The 15,794-nt window shown below is 41.2% G+C and overlaps 1 protein-coding gene across 5 annotated transcripts in view; it reads right to left on the reverse strand.

Moving 5' to 3' along the window:
- Window positions 1-15,169, reverse strand: part of LOC311030062 (membrane-associated phosphatidylinositol transfer protein 2-like) — a 42,291-nt gene extending 27,122 nt beyond the window's left edge. For 4 of the 5 annotated variants that reach the window (XM_084035603.1, XM_084035601.1, XM_084035602.1 and 1 more), the window contains exon 1: window positions 7,244-7,374. The gene's annotated coding sequence lies outside the window, so the exon portion shown is untranslated. Of the gene's footprint in view, window positions 1-7,243; window positions 7,375-14,859 lie in introns of those variants that run through there. The other variant, XM_084035599.1, reaches the window with a different exon arrangement.
- Between the last annotated feature and the right edge of the window lie 625 nt (window positions 15,170-15,794).

Below are 15,794 nucleotides of genomic sequence, written 5' to 3' on the forward strand. Positions count from 1 at the left end.
GTCAAATAAAAAAGTTTGATTCCAATATATAAATTCAGTCACACTTAAAGCAAAAACAAATTTTATAATATTATAATTTCAAAAGATTTTTCGACCTTAGGTTTTCAAACCAGATTCTAACATCAATAATAACCATTTAGAATGCCAAATCACACGGAGGCTTTTTTAATTCATGATGCATTGAATAGACTATGGCTACAGGAGATAAAACTGCAGCGTTCCGTTTCAATCACGAATGAAGACTTAAATCCGGAGGCCGTACCGTGCAACCTTATGAACCACGCTGTGGAGGTCTGTGCTCTGATACAAATTCAGCAGGGAAACGGAGAGGTATTTCTCACCGAATCCTGCGAAGAATAAGTCCTTGACCGACCGAAGCAATGCTATATATAGAGACACAGTAATCCCCATACAGCAAAATGTGAGTGGAGACAGATGAGAGCTGACACTTAAACAGATAGATGGGAGCCACGCATGAAGACCGAGCCTTGTTGACTCCATCAGCTGGGTGAGTCAGCACTAGGATACAGCAGCCGGCGTTCTCCGAGAAAAAGATGAATATGAACCGGAGAATAACGAGGAGGAGGTTATGAGGCTGCAGAGCTGATTACTAGGAGGATGTTGTTAGAAAATAGGGCCGTCCCAAATATAAATACACACAAACACACAAACAGCTAACCGTCTGAGAATAACTCAACTAAATGTTACATATTACAAAACAACCAATATCCAATTTTTTGAGTCCAAAACTCAAAGATATTGAATTCACAATGATATACAAAAAAAGGAAAAATAATCAACCATTAGATCTTTGCAGAGAAATAAACTTAAAGAACATTGATTGCTTGGTCTAGCACTTAACCCTAAAAGTAGGACATTAAAATGCTGGCAGGCTACCACATACTTCAATCACGTTTTACAGAATAACAGGAAGTACTTTATCAACATCTGATGTAATGCTTTTCATCTCTTCCAATAAGTCTTTCTGAATATCGCTCCATTTCCTCTCGTTACTTTGGGAATGACCAGCACCGCTTCAGATCTAAACAAAGTTCCCTTGGGCTTTTTGCCAATTTCCCACAAAGCAACCAAACAGCATGTGGGAAATGAGCTCTCTTCCTTCCCTGTGTACCTCTATCCACTCCAGTCCATTTAGGTGATGAAGTTTGAACCTCGTATAATGGCGCCAGGAATAAAATATGCAGCCAATCATACAGGGAGATTGGCCTCTAGAGAAAACCGTGAGCACGATGTTGTGAAAACATTTTCAACCAAAATTCAACCAGAGATTGTCTTCATGCAGCCGCTTTTTCAAAAAAAAAGTGAAACCATCCCGTAATTTCGTACCTCGAAGGCCTTCTAATTGAGCTCACGGTCGAAAATCAGTCAGTGTCGCCTCCGCAGAGAAAGTAAATGTCTCATCTGCACCACTAAGAGGTTGACTGTATGCCAGCTGCCCTCCATCACAGTCCTGTGTGATGGCAGGCTGAGAAAGCCTTCAGCTAAATTGCACCAAATTTGATATCGAGGCATTCGACTTCGAGGGAAACAGCTCTGGTCCATTAAACACACCACCGCCTGCCAGCAGCTTGTTCCCGGAGGGTGACTTTCTGCTCAACCAGCCTCCTTAAAAAACACACCCAAGCTGACTGTCCACCCATTCACATTAAACTCAAACCCTGTGCCTCACCGTGGAAACAGATCGCGGAGTGAACGTCAAGAGCTGGGACCACTTATCTCTGGAGCTTTACGCATCTCTGCTGGTTAAATAAAGGTTAGAAAATAAAATAAAATCTTTCTGCCCTTTGCAAGCTCATCTACAGCGACAACTGCCCGATTGTTATTCTGCAGTGATGCACATGGTATGATGACTTATTGACTGATTATTGAAACAACACAGGATTGTATACAAGCCTACATACAAAGCTAATTGAGGAGGCAGGTCAACACCCTCACCCCTTAAAACCTGCAGTAGCAGGTTTTACCACATGGGGACAGTGGAAAGGAGCTGTAAACTCAACACTGACTGATCGTCACTTTCTGAGTTAATATGGGGAACTTATTAGCAAACAGTTGCCTGTATAGCTGATACAGAGAGCCCTTAGCATAACAACGTCAGCACGAAAAAATGTTAGCATGAAAAAACAATGCTACTACAACAAAAAAAATAACCTTTGAATGAAAAAATTAAGTTATAAGAAATGAATGCTGAATAAGGAATTTTAGCATAAAAACACATTAGCATGATAAAAATGTAATGCTACTATAACAAAACACAACAGTAGCATGAAAACATGACATTAGTATAACAACAACATGTTTGCATCATAAAAGTAATGGTTCTATAACAAAATATAACCTCAACATGAAAAAATAACCTTAGTATAATAAAGTAATGTTAGCATGAAGAAAAGTTGCACAAGCATAAACAATATATAAGCGCCGTGTGATGATGTCATTTATGAACTTGTCTATATGTGAGGTTTTTGTTAGTACTTGTGTATCGGTCATGTTTAATTTTATAAAACTCAAAGCTACTATTAATTCCTCAGAGCATATGGGCGGGAAGCAAATCAAATGAGTTATCTAAATCACGAGGGAACATATCCACACATGAGCCACGTCTGTCACACTGCATTCTGACATCACATTTAAAAGCCATGGAGCGAGAAGCCGATGCTTCATGTCTTTCTTACACATCACAGTGTGATGCACTAGGATGCATCCGGGTTGATTCTTCAGCGGTGAGAAGAGCTACACGAGTCGTGCTGTGCTAACAAGATCCCCTGACAGGATTCGTCTGTGCTTTTGATAAGAACATAACATGCACAGATTTTTAAAAAAACACACCACGGCATTCTTCACATCTGCTGGAATTAATCTGATAACATCTGCCACGTACACTAGCGGGCTGAGAATCACAAACACACCAGGTTTCAAGGAATCCCAAGAGTCCAGTGCTGTGCATTCTTGTTGCGTGCTTCAAATCTAATTCAGACTAGCCGGATCACACAGTGGACAAAATATTCACCGTAGAGAAAATGACAAAAGATACTCTGATTCCAATGTTATGTAATGTCTCTTCTGAGACCGATTGATTTTGCTTCCTACCATCAGTACACCATGAGATGGAAAACTCACCGAACATGCAGCCCATCACAACCAACCCAACACGAGTATTAAACATGTGTTGCTTTGCTGCAACGACACATTTCATCGCTCTGATGCTTACAAATAAATCCACACATGTTAAACATGAATCCACCGCTTGTCTCTTTCATATTTTCTTCCTTGCAGGGATAAAAAAAATGACAACGCTGTCTGGAGTCCCCACCTTAAACTGCAGCCACCTGCAGATCCTCAACCTCCTCTTTCCCTCCATCTACAACAGTCTGTGAGCCACCGACCAACAGGCAGGCATCCATGTTGCCATCTAATTTACCTGTATTTTCATAACAGGGAAACAGCTGCAGCATTTTAAATGCACAGGTAAAAGGAAGCAGTTTACCTCACAGAAGGAAAAGCACAGCTACCCAACTGATCCAACGAGCAGAGGCTTTAGGAGCCATTGCAGATCCTGGTCCCGTAGAGACCAGCAGCCCAGGCATCCTTCCACCCCATCCCTGGACTCCTTCCTCTGCCGTCTGCTGCCAGCCAATCACCCGCCCGCTCGCCCCTCCTTCTGATCGGGAAGGAGCTTGGCTTTTTTAAATATTCACTGTGAAATAAGAGAGGCTATCGATTCTCTCCCTTCCTACTCTTCCCCCCAGCCACCTCCGTTCTGTTTTCCCCCCCTCGCTGTCTCCACCTCCTCGGGACTGAGGAAGCTCTGTTACCATGGAGACGCATGAGGCTGAAGCCCGATTGGTGGAGTTTATTGTGATGCAGCAAGTTGGTGGTGCAGCCCACCGGATTGATTGCCTTTTTTTCTCCAGCGCTGAGGCCAGAATCGCGTCTCCACTAATGATTTCCCCACATCAAGTTAGTTTTGGACAAAATACAGGAATGTGTTGTCAATAACAAGTCAGAGATAAGACTTATATTAAGTCCTTGTGTTGAGTTATACATCTCATTCTCTTGATGGGTAAATCTCACATACACAGAGCAACATTTCCCATGAATACAATCTCTTTTTGATATCATTTAGACTCTTAAACTATAAACTACAGTCCCCTGTTTGTTAATTTAGTTTATTCCTTTTACTTATTTGAGAAGAATTTTACGATAAGATATGTATTCATACGTTTTTTCAATAAAAAACAACAAAAATGTTGATAGCTTTTTTTTCTGTTCGTAGAAACCGTTTTTTATTTTAACTGATAAAAGTCTGTAACAAATGGGCATGAGGTGACGTTTTCAAATGTCTTGTTTTGTCTGACAGTCCAAAACCCAACAATATTAAATAAGAAATATTAGAAACAAACAGTATTGTCAATTTCTATGAATCTGCCCATTAGTCTCTTGATTAATTTTTTAATCTACTTAAATGCCAAAAAAACAAGTCCAAGTTGCTGGTTTCAAATGTCTTGTTTTTCTGACCAAAAGTCCAAAACCCGATGGAAAAAAACAGAAAATCATATTTGAGAAGCTGGAACCTGAAAAATGTTGGCCGTTTTGCTGAAAACTCAAAAATAAAAAATGAACTTATTGCAATTCTCATCAATATTTATAAATACTTTTTACCTGATTACAAACAAATGTTCTGAATTAAGACTTGCATTCTGCACATTCAACACAGTGAAACAAACGAACCACAAAGCTCCCAACAAAGCGCTGACGGTACATCCACACCGATCCTTGACACCTCAACTCAGCCGTGATTCTTTTCCAAACGTGACACTACAGATGTACCGTTTGAAAGTTAGACGTAGCGAAGAACCGACATGAGTCCACGTTATCTGTGCTCCCAGAGGCAGCTCACCTTCTCTGATTGAGTATGCATCTATTTGCTAGGTGTCGTGACCATCCCGCCTCTCCTGCTGTGTATTTTTGTCATCTGCATCGCCCACAGAATTTGAATGAGCCGACTGAGTGATGAGAACACGGGGGCTTCTCTTTTGACTAACAAATCAATGAATGACGGAAAAAACTGAGCTCTTTTATTCCAGAACATAGCTGCGATGCCACCGGCTACAATCTACATTTACATGTGCATGCTGCAGCAGCTTTTCTAAACTTAAATGTCACGCACAACATCCTGCATCAATGCAACTGCCTCATCGCGATATCGGGTAGAATCTAGATTTAGTTTACTTAGCATATTGTTCTGAATGATGAAATACTTGATAGAACATACCAAGCTTTCAGTTAGAGAAGAAGACTGATATGCCAAATATGAGGCAACAGCTAGCACCAGGCTAACTTAGCTTAGCGTAAAGACTAGAAACAGATGGAAACAGCTAGCCTGGCTACCGGCAGCTCCAGAGCTTACTAACACTTCATCTTGTCTGTTTCATCCGTACAGAAATCAAAAAGGGCAAAACAATAATTTGCTGTTTAACAGGGGGTTATGTGTTAATTAATTTATTAGAATTAATGATCTTTGGAGGGGCAGGGAAGGTAGACAGGGTAGCTGTTTCGAGTCTTTATGCTAAACTAATAGTCTGCTGGTTATAGCTTTTTATTTCACAAATGATATGAGAGTGGTATCAAACTTCTCGTCTTAACGCTCATCTAGAAAGCGACGAAGTGTATTTCCCAAAATGTCAAACTATTGCGGATTCTGGAAAAACATTCAACATAGCGGTAAGAGAGAAAAATCTGATGTTTGGCTCCGTGACGGTGAATCCACATGAGAGGCCCCAATCTGGAATGATTTCTTTGAAAGTGACCCGATGTGCAGTGAGCGAACGCTGTGAGCGTAGGATAAACTCTGTGACTCACACGTCTTTATAAACGTCTCCTTAATTACATCCAGCCGACGCGACTCGGTGGGTTTGAGGTTAAAAATATCCCACCTGAAGCTAGACACGTTCTATAGGGGATTGTGTTGATGCCGCCTTTTTTTTTTTTTATCTCCAGAGTTTGTGTGAAGCTTTTTTTTAAAACCTGACAACATTTACTAACGTATCACAAAAGGTGAGCTTGCACCGAGATTAAATTTACTGTACCAACAACGTACGGGAAGTGGGGCTGAGAATGAGCTTTGTGCAGCAGCAGCAGCAGCAGCATCCTCGCTCTCAGCCTCTGGTTTTATCTGCGAGCTGCAGGGTTGTACATCCTCAGAATGAAATGACTTGTTGATGGGTACTCCGCCCAACACACACAGACACCTTATCTGAGCATCAGCAGAACACGCGCTAACAAAATCATCCCCTAAACGCACACGCAGTCCCGCTACACAACTTGAACATCTGCTACTATGACAGCTGTTAATTTGTGATCTTGTCAAACGCACCTTTCCACACCAGACACTCCTGTTACTCATCCCGCACATATCAAACAGAGGCCCGGGTCACAGGTTAGCGTGCCCCGACTCCTGTGATGTTACCGATGGTATTTTTGCCGCCACATCGCGCTGATTGCTGCTGCTGATGCTGCTGCATTTGTTTGGTTGAATTCCAAGCGGATAATTATGTTTATTTGTCACTTCGGCTGAGTTTGAATTTCATTATCGAGCACTGGGTAGTGAGGATCAAAAATAATCTCCGTTTTAGTGGTGGAAAGTACTCTATTTAACTACAATTTTGTGGTACTTGTCATAAAATATAGTAACTTTAAATAGACATTTTATAGGGAAATACTGTACATTTTACTTCACTGCATTTATCTGATAGCTGGAGTTTCTATCAAATCAAAAATCAAATACAAAATATCGTTAAAGATTAACGCAGATGTCAATCTTTTTGGCTCATTATAAAAAAAGATTCTGTTTCACTGTTCAAGGCCCATAAAGGTGAAATTATTCAATAACATACAAGAGAAAAATACAACAAACAAAGACACTTTGGACTGTTTATAAAGTAGTTAAATCTAGACTATAGTTTGATTGATGCTTCACTATCAATTATCTATTAATATTACACAGAGTCAGATATCGGTTACCGGAGAAATTCTACTGCAGTCTGAGTACATTAAGTACATTTTTCTGATAATAGGGCTTTTAGCTGCAAAATGTAGTTTTACATTGTTGCAGAAGTACATTTATTTTGGTAAATGGTGATACATACTTCCTCCAACACTGCTCAGCATGACAGAAAATGTTCGGCTTATGAAACTACCGATATGAGATGTCGTCACTGACCTGCAGTCCATCTCCAGCGATGGTTTCCTTCCACTCCTGCGTCCTGTGAATGAAAAACAGCGCAGATGAGACATGATATCCTGCAAATGTTGATTTAATGAGGCATGCATAGTCACAAGGATTCAGAGCTTAAGAACTAACACGCATCATTATTAAAGAGAAGCTGTCACAGATTTCACACTTGTGTTCCACAAATACCAGAAGTCATGTGTCGAAACAATTTCCTTCCTCAATCCAGATTGAGATGCGCAGGAAACGCAACGGGACTGGATTAACAGAGTTCAACATATCAAAGCAAACTGCGCCTTAGTTAAAAAAGAACGGGAATGGAATTAGCTGAAAATCGCTTCTCCTTAATGGATGCCAAACATGTTCACCCACGGCTAATGTGATCATCTGACACTGTCAAAAACATCACAACATGAAAAGGAGGCGTGGGCAGCAAATGAGAGCGAACGCGGCCCTGACGTGATGGCTGGGTGATGAGAGAGCACAAGCTATTTTTAGCTCAGGGCGGTGGTGGAGGTGGAGGGGAGGCAGAGAGCAGCATGATGGTGGTGGCGGTGGGGCTGCAAGCCGGGTTAGTTGTGATGCTTCTCAAATTGCTCTGCTTTCCTGCTTTCTGGTATGGGGGGGAGGGGGGTCTCGGCTAATCACTGCTCACATTACTTTGTGCAAGTATAACGGTGCTCACTGCACTTTTAAACATTTAAGGAAACGGATTCCTTCAGTTTCTTAGGTATTCATAAAATAATTTCACATATAAATCAATGATCCGGTTGGTTTATGCTCACTTGAAGGCAGCAGGACAAACTGTAAATGCGTCGCATAGTATCTCTGTGTATATTACCTTTATTTAACCTGGTAGTTTGGAAAGGAAGAAAGGAACAATAAAAATGATCTTCTTGTTGCTACTTTTTTATATAGTGGTGATGTTAATCTGCTGTAATGACAGTCAAAACACGATGAAATGCATCAAGTTGTTATAAAGTGGCACGAGCAGCATAAGAATTAAAAGCACAGACATGATGGTTGACTCTTAAGACACAAACATGCTTTATTCCCATGTAAGTAAAACGTTTTGATCTTTGATTTCCACTACAGTTTAAATGTGAGACTGATCTCTGGTCAAATTCTCAGGTATTTATAGGATTATACAATTTAAGAACCATTATTTATTGTATGGATAGCAGGGAGAGACAGACTGGATACATCACATATTGTCAGCAGTCGGTAAAAGCATGAGATTCTGCAGAGCTATAGCTTCAGATTGTAATCTTAAAAGGACTTTTTGAGGAGCCAAATACAGACAACATTGTGTCATCCACATAAAAAATGTAATGTTATGCATTAAGGGATAATGCACCATGAATGTTTTGATGTTTTAGACTCAAGACCCTTTTGTTTGATACTGTGGTTGCACATTTCCAAACTAATGTGCAATGAATCAAATAATGAAAAACCAATCGAGGCACAATGAATGCCTCAGATGTCATATTTGCAGGGCAAGCATTGTCACGGTTATTTGGACCAGCCTTACATGTCAACGAATACTTAGGTAAACCACCTGCTGTAGGCAAGTTTGTTAATCTGACTATTGAAACTTGTTTTGGAGATGAAATCATTTCTGGAGGCTGCTCAGCCTGTGGTTTTGGAAGATGGAGAGTGATGACAATAACCACAAAAAAAAGCTAATTGTCTTGGCTGCAGCTTCATATTTGACAGATATACTGTATGAGAGTGCTATTGATCTTCCCATCAAACTCTCCGTGAGAAAACAAATAAGCTCATTTCCCAGAATGTTGAACTATTCCTTCAAAATAACCTGAATGACAGGTTCCAAAGGAAGGAAAGCAGCAGGCTGTCGAGATCAGAGAAGCAGCCTTGGCGTCTGCAGACCGCTTCCTCGTTCACAATTAACTCCATCAACGAATCAGTTCCTACCCGTTTATAGCCTCGCCTCCACGTTCGCTGTCGTGTAGCGGAGGCTCGGGGGAGGAAATGCAAAGAAGTGGAGGGAAAGAAGTGAGAGAAAGCTGGAAGTACGAGATACGTTGGGATGATGGCTTGTGGTTTTAAACACATGAGCACCGATACATACGCATACTGACACACAGGAAGTAGAGGGTCAGAGAAGGGGGGGGTTATTGAGATATAGACAAGGAAACAGTAGGACATGAGAGGAAAACAGCTGAGAAGATTTGAAGGGCCAGAGGTAAAAGGAGGGGAAGCTCCTCTCTTCGAGCCAATACCATTAGTGCTTGGCCCGGCTCCAGGCCTCTGAGGCCGGCTGATATACAGCCACTGTAACGCGGGTGACACGGGGCACGCTCTCAGGCTGCAGTGACACCCGGTCCTTCCACCCACTTTCATTTGTCACAGAGACTAAGCATCGATTAAGACGACACTCACACATCTCTTGATTACTCACATTCATTATGTCCCGGCTGTAAAAGAGTGTGTTTCTATTAAGGGATACATCTTCCCTTAATAGAAAAACTCACAAAACCATTACAGAGATGTCGCAGGACAGTTTTTAAGCTATGTTGGTGTGGCTCTCCTCCAATTTGGTGCAGACCGAATTACCCAAACAAACGGATGGATGGATTCGTGGTACCCAGAGGATGAATCTTAAAATTAAATGATCCTCTGACATTTCCTCTGCCGTCCCCAGCTGGTTGATATTTCTAGCTTTTAGTGAAATATCCCCAACAAACTAATGAAATTTGGTATAATTAAAATCAGACACAACAAATAGCTCCCGTTTTAAGGATTTAAAACGTTTAGAGCACCAGCCTCTTTCTCAGACTTCTAAAAGGTTCAGAGTCGCCATCTTAAATACACATCATGGGTATTTATATATATTAAAACCATTCATGTTCCCGTCAGGATGAACTGTAATAACTTTGGTGATCCTCTGGCTTCTCATCTACAGCTATCATCAGGTCAAAACTTTCATTTAAGCAATAATTAGCGTCACCAAATTCATGCAAATCTAATGAAATTTGCCCCCGGCTCAACAATTAATGAACTAATTGATTATTACTGTAATCAATTCATTGTTTTATATTATTTTCACTGTTTTATATCATGTTAAACGGAATATTTGGGTTTAAGACTGACAAAACAAAAACGACCAAAAGACGAATCAATTGATCTGTAAAATAATGGACAGATTGATCGGTAACATCTGTGTGTCAGCGTTATCTTTGAGAGCGTGCCCGTGTTAGCATGTAGCCCAAAACCTCCACTGTTGCTTCACAAAGCTGCCTGCATGGCGATCAATCGGTCCGATCTCCGGGGAAACAGATGCACGGAGATCATATGGATACTTTTAACTAACGTATGTCACGGAGTGACACTCTAACTGTCAGGTAAGCAGGTTGCTGTACCTCATAATGACCACTGAACATGTATGTGTGTCTGAATATTTGATGAAGCAACATGCCTCGCTGGACCCGAACAAAGCCAGAGGATTGTTAATTAGAGTAAGTGCTCAAGCACACCACACGGACACCACGAACGTGGCCAAACGTGACAGCTTTAGACCCCCCCCTCGGAGCAACTGGGGACATCATGTAGGTATGGATCTATATTTAAAGCGGTGCAAGGGCACCATACGACAGCCCCGCTTTAAACCCCCGACAACGTGAGTCTATATACGGCTTGTTCTGTATGCATCAGTGGTGGAGAAAACAAAATCTTACTTAAGTAAAAGTACAGAAGTATTATTTTATTACAACAATAAGTGGCCGTAGCTTGAAACATGAAATAATAAAGCAGAATGCTGCACTAGAATTATAATTTTCTTTCTTTCTCTCTTGGTAAACATTTAAGAATTGTACCTTCAGGTGAAAATTAATGTGGTGAAAAGCTTAATGTACATTATTATTTTTCCTCTAAAAATGTACTGAATTATGAGTACAAACCACCAGGGAAGTACCTTCAGTAAAGTGGGACTTTTGAGCGAATAAATAAAATGTTTCTTACAATTAAAAAAACATAGTGTTTAGCCTAAAAGGAAATATCTACTTTCGAATGGATTTTATATCTCCTGGATAATACAGTTGCCAGTTTATTAGGTACGCACAGATAAAACTAATGCAGTATAATACAACAATCTAGCAATAAACCCTCGTTTCGTGAAAGATTAATATGTAACGTGTGTGATTAAGCTGCTTTAGTGACGCATTGATTCGACTGTATGCTCATATTAGGAGGATGCCGTTTGTGGTGCTGCTGAACTGTATTCCATTAACCATCTGTTATTTAGTCTATCCTCATTGAAACAAAGGGAGGACAAAATAATACAACTGCTAGTAAAATGTAAAAGACTATTGTACTATAGTGTATTAGTTTCAGCTAGTGTACCTAATACAGATAAAAGGAATTTGCCTTTGTGTTTTGTGCAAAATGGTCACAAAGAACAAAGTTAGACGAGCAATGAATAGGTACAGGTACGGCAGGTCAGAAATAAAATGTAAAATAGGCATTTCAAATTTAAATTAAAATGCAAAACATATTTGTTTAAGAATGAAAGGAGCTGTACAGTGTTTACAACAATGAGAATATAGATTTGCATTCATGTTTCACATCAACTTTGATGTGGAGACTTAAAGTCGTAGTGTGTATTATTTATTTGATGTATTATATTAATTTATCTAGTGCCTCACAAATAAAGTTCTTATTCTTATTACTGGTTATGGTTACTCTTCACCACGCATGCTACAGGGCTCCATATGAGAGACCCAGAGCATATGTGACTGCATGTGAGGCAGAGTGAGGCGGAGAAAGCGACAGACAGGGAGCTTGTTGGTCTATTTGTGGTGCAGTGTTTCCTCCAAGGCGAGCCTGCGGCGGCGAGAGGCAGACAGTCGGGACTAAACACAAGTGTTGTTCATTCACATCCAATCGCAACACCACGGAGCGTCTCCAAGCCTCCCACCACGCAGTCCTGACTGTGAAGCCATGATCAGTGGGCTGGAATCCCTCTGTTTACCGTGCTAAAAATAGATTCCACACACTGCGATGACGTGGCATCTCGTGACGAGACCCCCCCCCCTCCCCTTCTTTCCACCACCTCCCTCCTCTCTCACCCTGACTGTACCACAGAGCGAGTCATGCCGTTATTGGTATGCAACGCTCAGACCGGCTGCATGCCACCTCTCTCCTCAAAATCCTGTCCGACGTATCTTTGGAGCATAAATCTGGCGTGTCCCATGAGATGGGAAAAGATGAATGTCAAGCAGTGAAATGGAAGGAAAAGAAAGGAGAATGGATGGGCAGAGAAGAGAGGTGGGAGGCGGGGGTGAGGGGGTACAGAGAGGAGGCGAGGGAGAAGGAGTGGGCGGCAATCAATACCATGACTCATTCTTTCTGCGGTGGCCACTTCCTAACAGCATTCATTAAAGCAAACCTAATCATTTTGGCCTGATAATCAGATCCGGTGAGGCTCCATCTTCTTTCACTCCCAAACCACACACATTAAAATCATGCAGGCTGGACCTGCAACGGGAGGAAACGGGACCAGTACATTACGCACTGGATCCGATGGTTGTGGTGATAGGGAAGCTGCCACGAAACCACTTAAATATGCAGGTGAAAATCTTTGGATAAGCAACAGATTTTATGGAGATGTTGACTAAAATATCTCAACAACTACAGGATGGATTCTCATGAAATCTTGCTCATGCATTCATGGTGCCCAAAGGATGAACCCTCGTGATCCCCCTGACTGTTTTTTAATCTAACACCACCATGAAATGTGTGGTTTTGGGTGAAATATCTCAACAACTATTGGGTGGATTGCTATAGAATTAATTGTACATTTAATTTTATAACTTATCAAACCCAAACCATGATGTTTACCTAGCCATAAGGCTGTAGTTTTGTTGCCTGAACCTTATTTTACTGCCACATATAAATGTATGTAGCAGCAGTGGATGGATGGATGGAGCAGTGGGATGCTGCAAAGCAATACAACTTTTTGGGAGTCGCTGCCAAATGACCTTTTCTGCCATTTAGGTATGAGGACGTGTTGGCAAAGAATGTCGATCACAAAATCCTAAAAACTCAAGGTGGTGTTTTCTGTATTCCTAGCACCTGCTAGCATGCTAATGTCAGCTTTGAGCTTAAAGGCTGTAGTCCTGTTTCCATACGTGCACCATTAAAATGCAGCAGCAAATAAAATAATCTACAGTGAAACCAATATCATTTTTTGGAGTCCTGACACTGATTATTTAAAGTTCTGTGGCGACACGCAGGCTGAGAAACTCTTTCCAGGTTTAAAGCGATCTCCCTAGAAAGTTATTGGCTCCACTGCAGCATCCGTCTAAATAAGTTACAGGCTCAGTGTGGATCACATGTGCGACAGCTCGTCTTTACTGTTTTTCACCTTCAGTGTCCAAGAATAGCTCCAGCTACAGTAGATGCCTGCATTATTAGCAGGATGTCCAGGACATTCGCAGCAAGGACAGGTCAAGTTTTATACAGAGTAAGCACTGAAACTCACTGAAAGAGGATAAGAAAGGAGAGAGAAAGGGAGAAAGGGGAAGTCACTTTTAGACAACAATTAGTCGAAACATTATTTAAATCGTCAGAAAAATTATCTGAAGCGATTTTGATGATTTCTTTTCTTTTTTTGTTTACAAATAAGCCAAACATATTTATTTATTCTTGCTTCCTGCTTCTCAAATGTGAGTATGTGTTATCTATGATAGTACATTTAATATATTTCCATTCCGTGCTATTGATCAGACAAAACAAGCAATCTGAAAACAGGCAATTGATCAAAAACAAACAAATCAATGGATGAATCGTTAGTCGCAGCCCTGCTATTTATTTGCAAATGAGAGACACACCCTGTCCAGTTTCATGCAAACATTAGCCTTCATCTTAAAGCAGCTTCACGGAGGCGTGAGCATATCTGTAGACTATTAGTTAATTAAGTACAAAATCCAAAGTGCTGTGGGTGCTGCATGATTTTAGAGGAATCCAGTGTCAACATGTAGTGTGAATTACTGCAGATCATATTGTGGTCACTTGGTGCTCATTCCTAAATGAGGTTTAAAACATTTTAATAAACTGGGGTCATGTATAGTCTGAAGGGTACAGTTTACATAAACAGGAGGTGGGGGACTCACTAACAAGTTAATAGCCATTCACACTTAAATTCAGATAATTAAAGCCCATGTATGGACCTTGTGCAGTATATTATGCTACATGCAGAGGTCTGTATTATTGTTGTTTTTTTCGAAATAGGAGAAAATGTATGGTATTCTCTGAGGTTTATGCAGCCTGTAATTTCATTGCCAGAGGGTAATATAGAGACTCAATATCTGCACCTCACGCAAACATACCCACAATGTTATTCACTCAAACAGCCAGAAACGCATATCGATCAGCTGTTCTGGTAAAAAAACAAAAAAACAACAACAAAAAACGAAGGCTACAATGATGGATGCCACAACCGCTGCAGCTCATTCAAATGCAGCGGAAATAAAATCAAACATTTGCATCGGGTCAATTTGACTAGTTAATGAGACATCTGATAACGAAGTATTATTAACGTGAACGGTGCGATCAGGTAAACAACATATCCGTCATCAGCGACTCACCTGCAGCTCTGCAGTCCCGGTTTTTCAGGCGGATCTCCGCCGATGCAACATCGCTGTCAGTTAGAGGCGTATTTGTCCCGGCTCACACCGGAGCGCCGTGAAGACGAAGCCCGATAACGGCGTCGGAAGCGGCGCTTTATATTCTACACTGGAGGGTGAGCGCGGGCCGTCCTGTTGTCTCCCCCGCACGGAGCGCTCATTGTCCGGTAGCGTGCACGGAGTCAGCCCCGCTGCTGTGGAGGAGATCTCCCCCGCTGCACCTCCATCATCCGAAAACACGGCTGTCCTGTCCGGTGTCGTGGCGGCGGTGTGTTGCCGGTGGCTGGAGGGTAAACTGTAAATCCAGGTTAACGGTTACATCTGAACACAGGACATGCTTCTGTCGGACAACAGAGGAGAAAGGCGCCCCCCAGCGGTTAAAAACGTTATGAATTTCCTGGTGGGAAAATCAGTTTAATTAATGGAGTCAGGGCCATCATGTGCAAAAATAATAATAAAAACACGTTATAGTAATGTATATATATATATTAAAAAGGGAATATTTTAATAAATATAAATAAAAAAGTAGGTTTTGTCAGGCCAGGTTCTGACAGAACATTATGTGAATTATCAACCGTAGCTAGCTATACGCTAGTTGTAAACTAGCTATGAGCTTAGCTGTAAGCTAGCTAGCTACGGTTAATAAATATAAATAAAAAAGGTAGGTTTTGTCAGGCCAGGTTCTAACGGAACATTATGTGAATTATCAACCGTAGCTAGCTATACGCTAGTTGTAAACTAGCTATGAGCTTAGCTGTAAGCTAGCTAGCTACAGACGTTAGCTAGCTTAATTAGTCACGTATCCGTCTTGTGTTCTTGTTTTCCGCTGCTGGGCCTCTTAACTTAACTCAACTCACCAGAAACCCGCTGTTTCAGTCTCTTGTCATTTTCCGTTT

Source organism: Eutrigla gurnardus, assembly GCF_963514095.1.
Source record: "Eutrigla gurnardus genome assembly, chromosome: 19".
NCBI classification, from domain to species: Eukaryota; Metazoa; Chordata; class Actinopteri; order Perciformes; family Triglidae; genus Eutrigla; species Eutrigla gurnardus.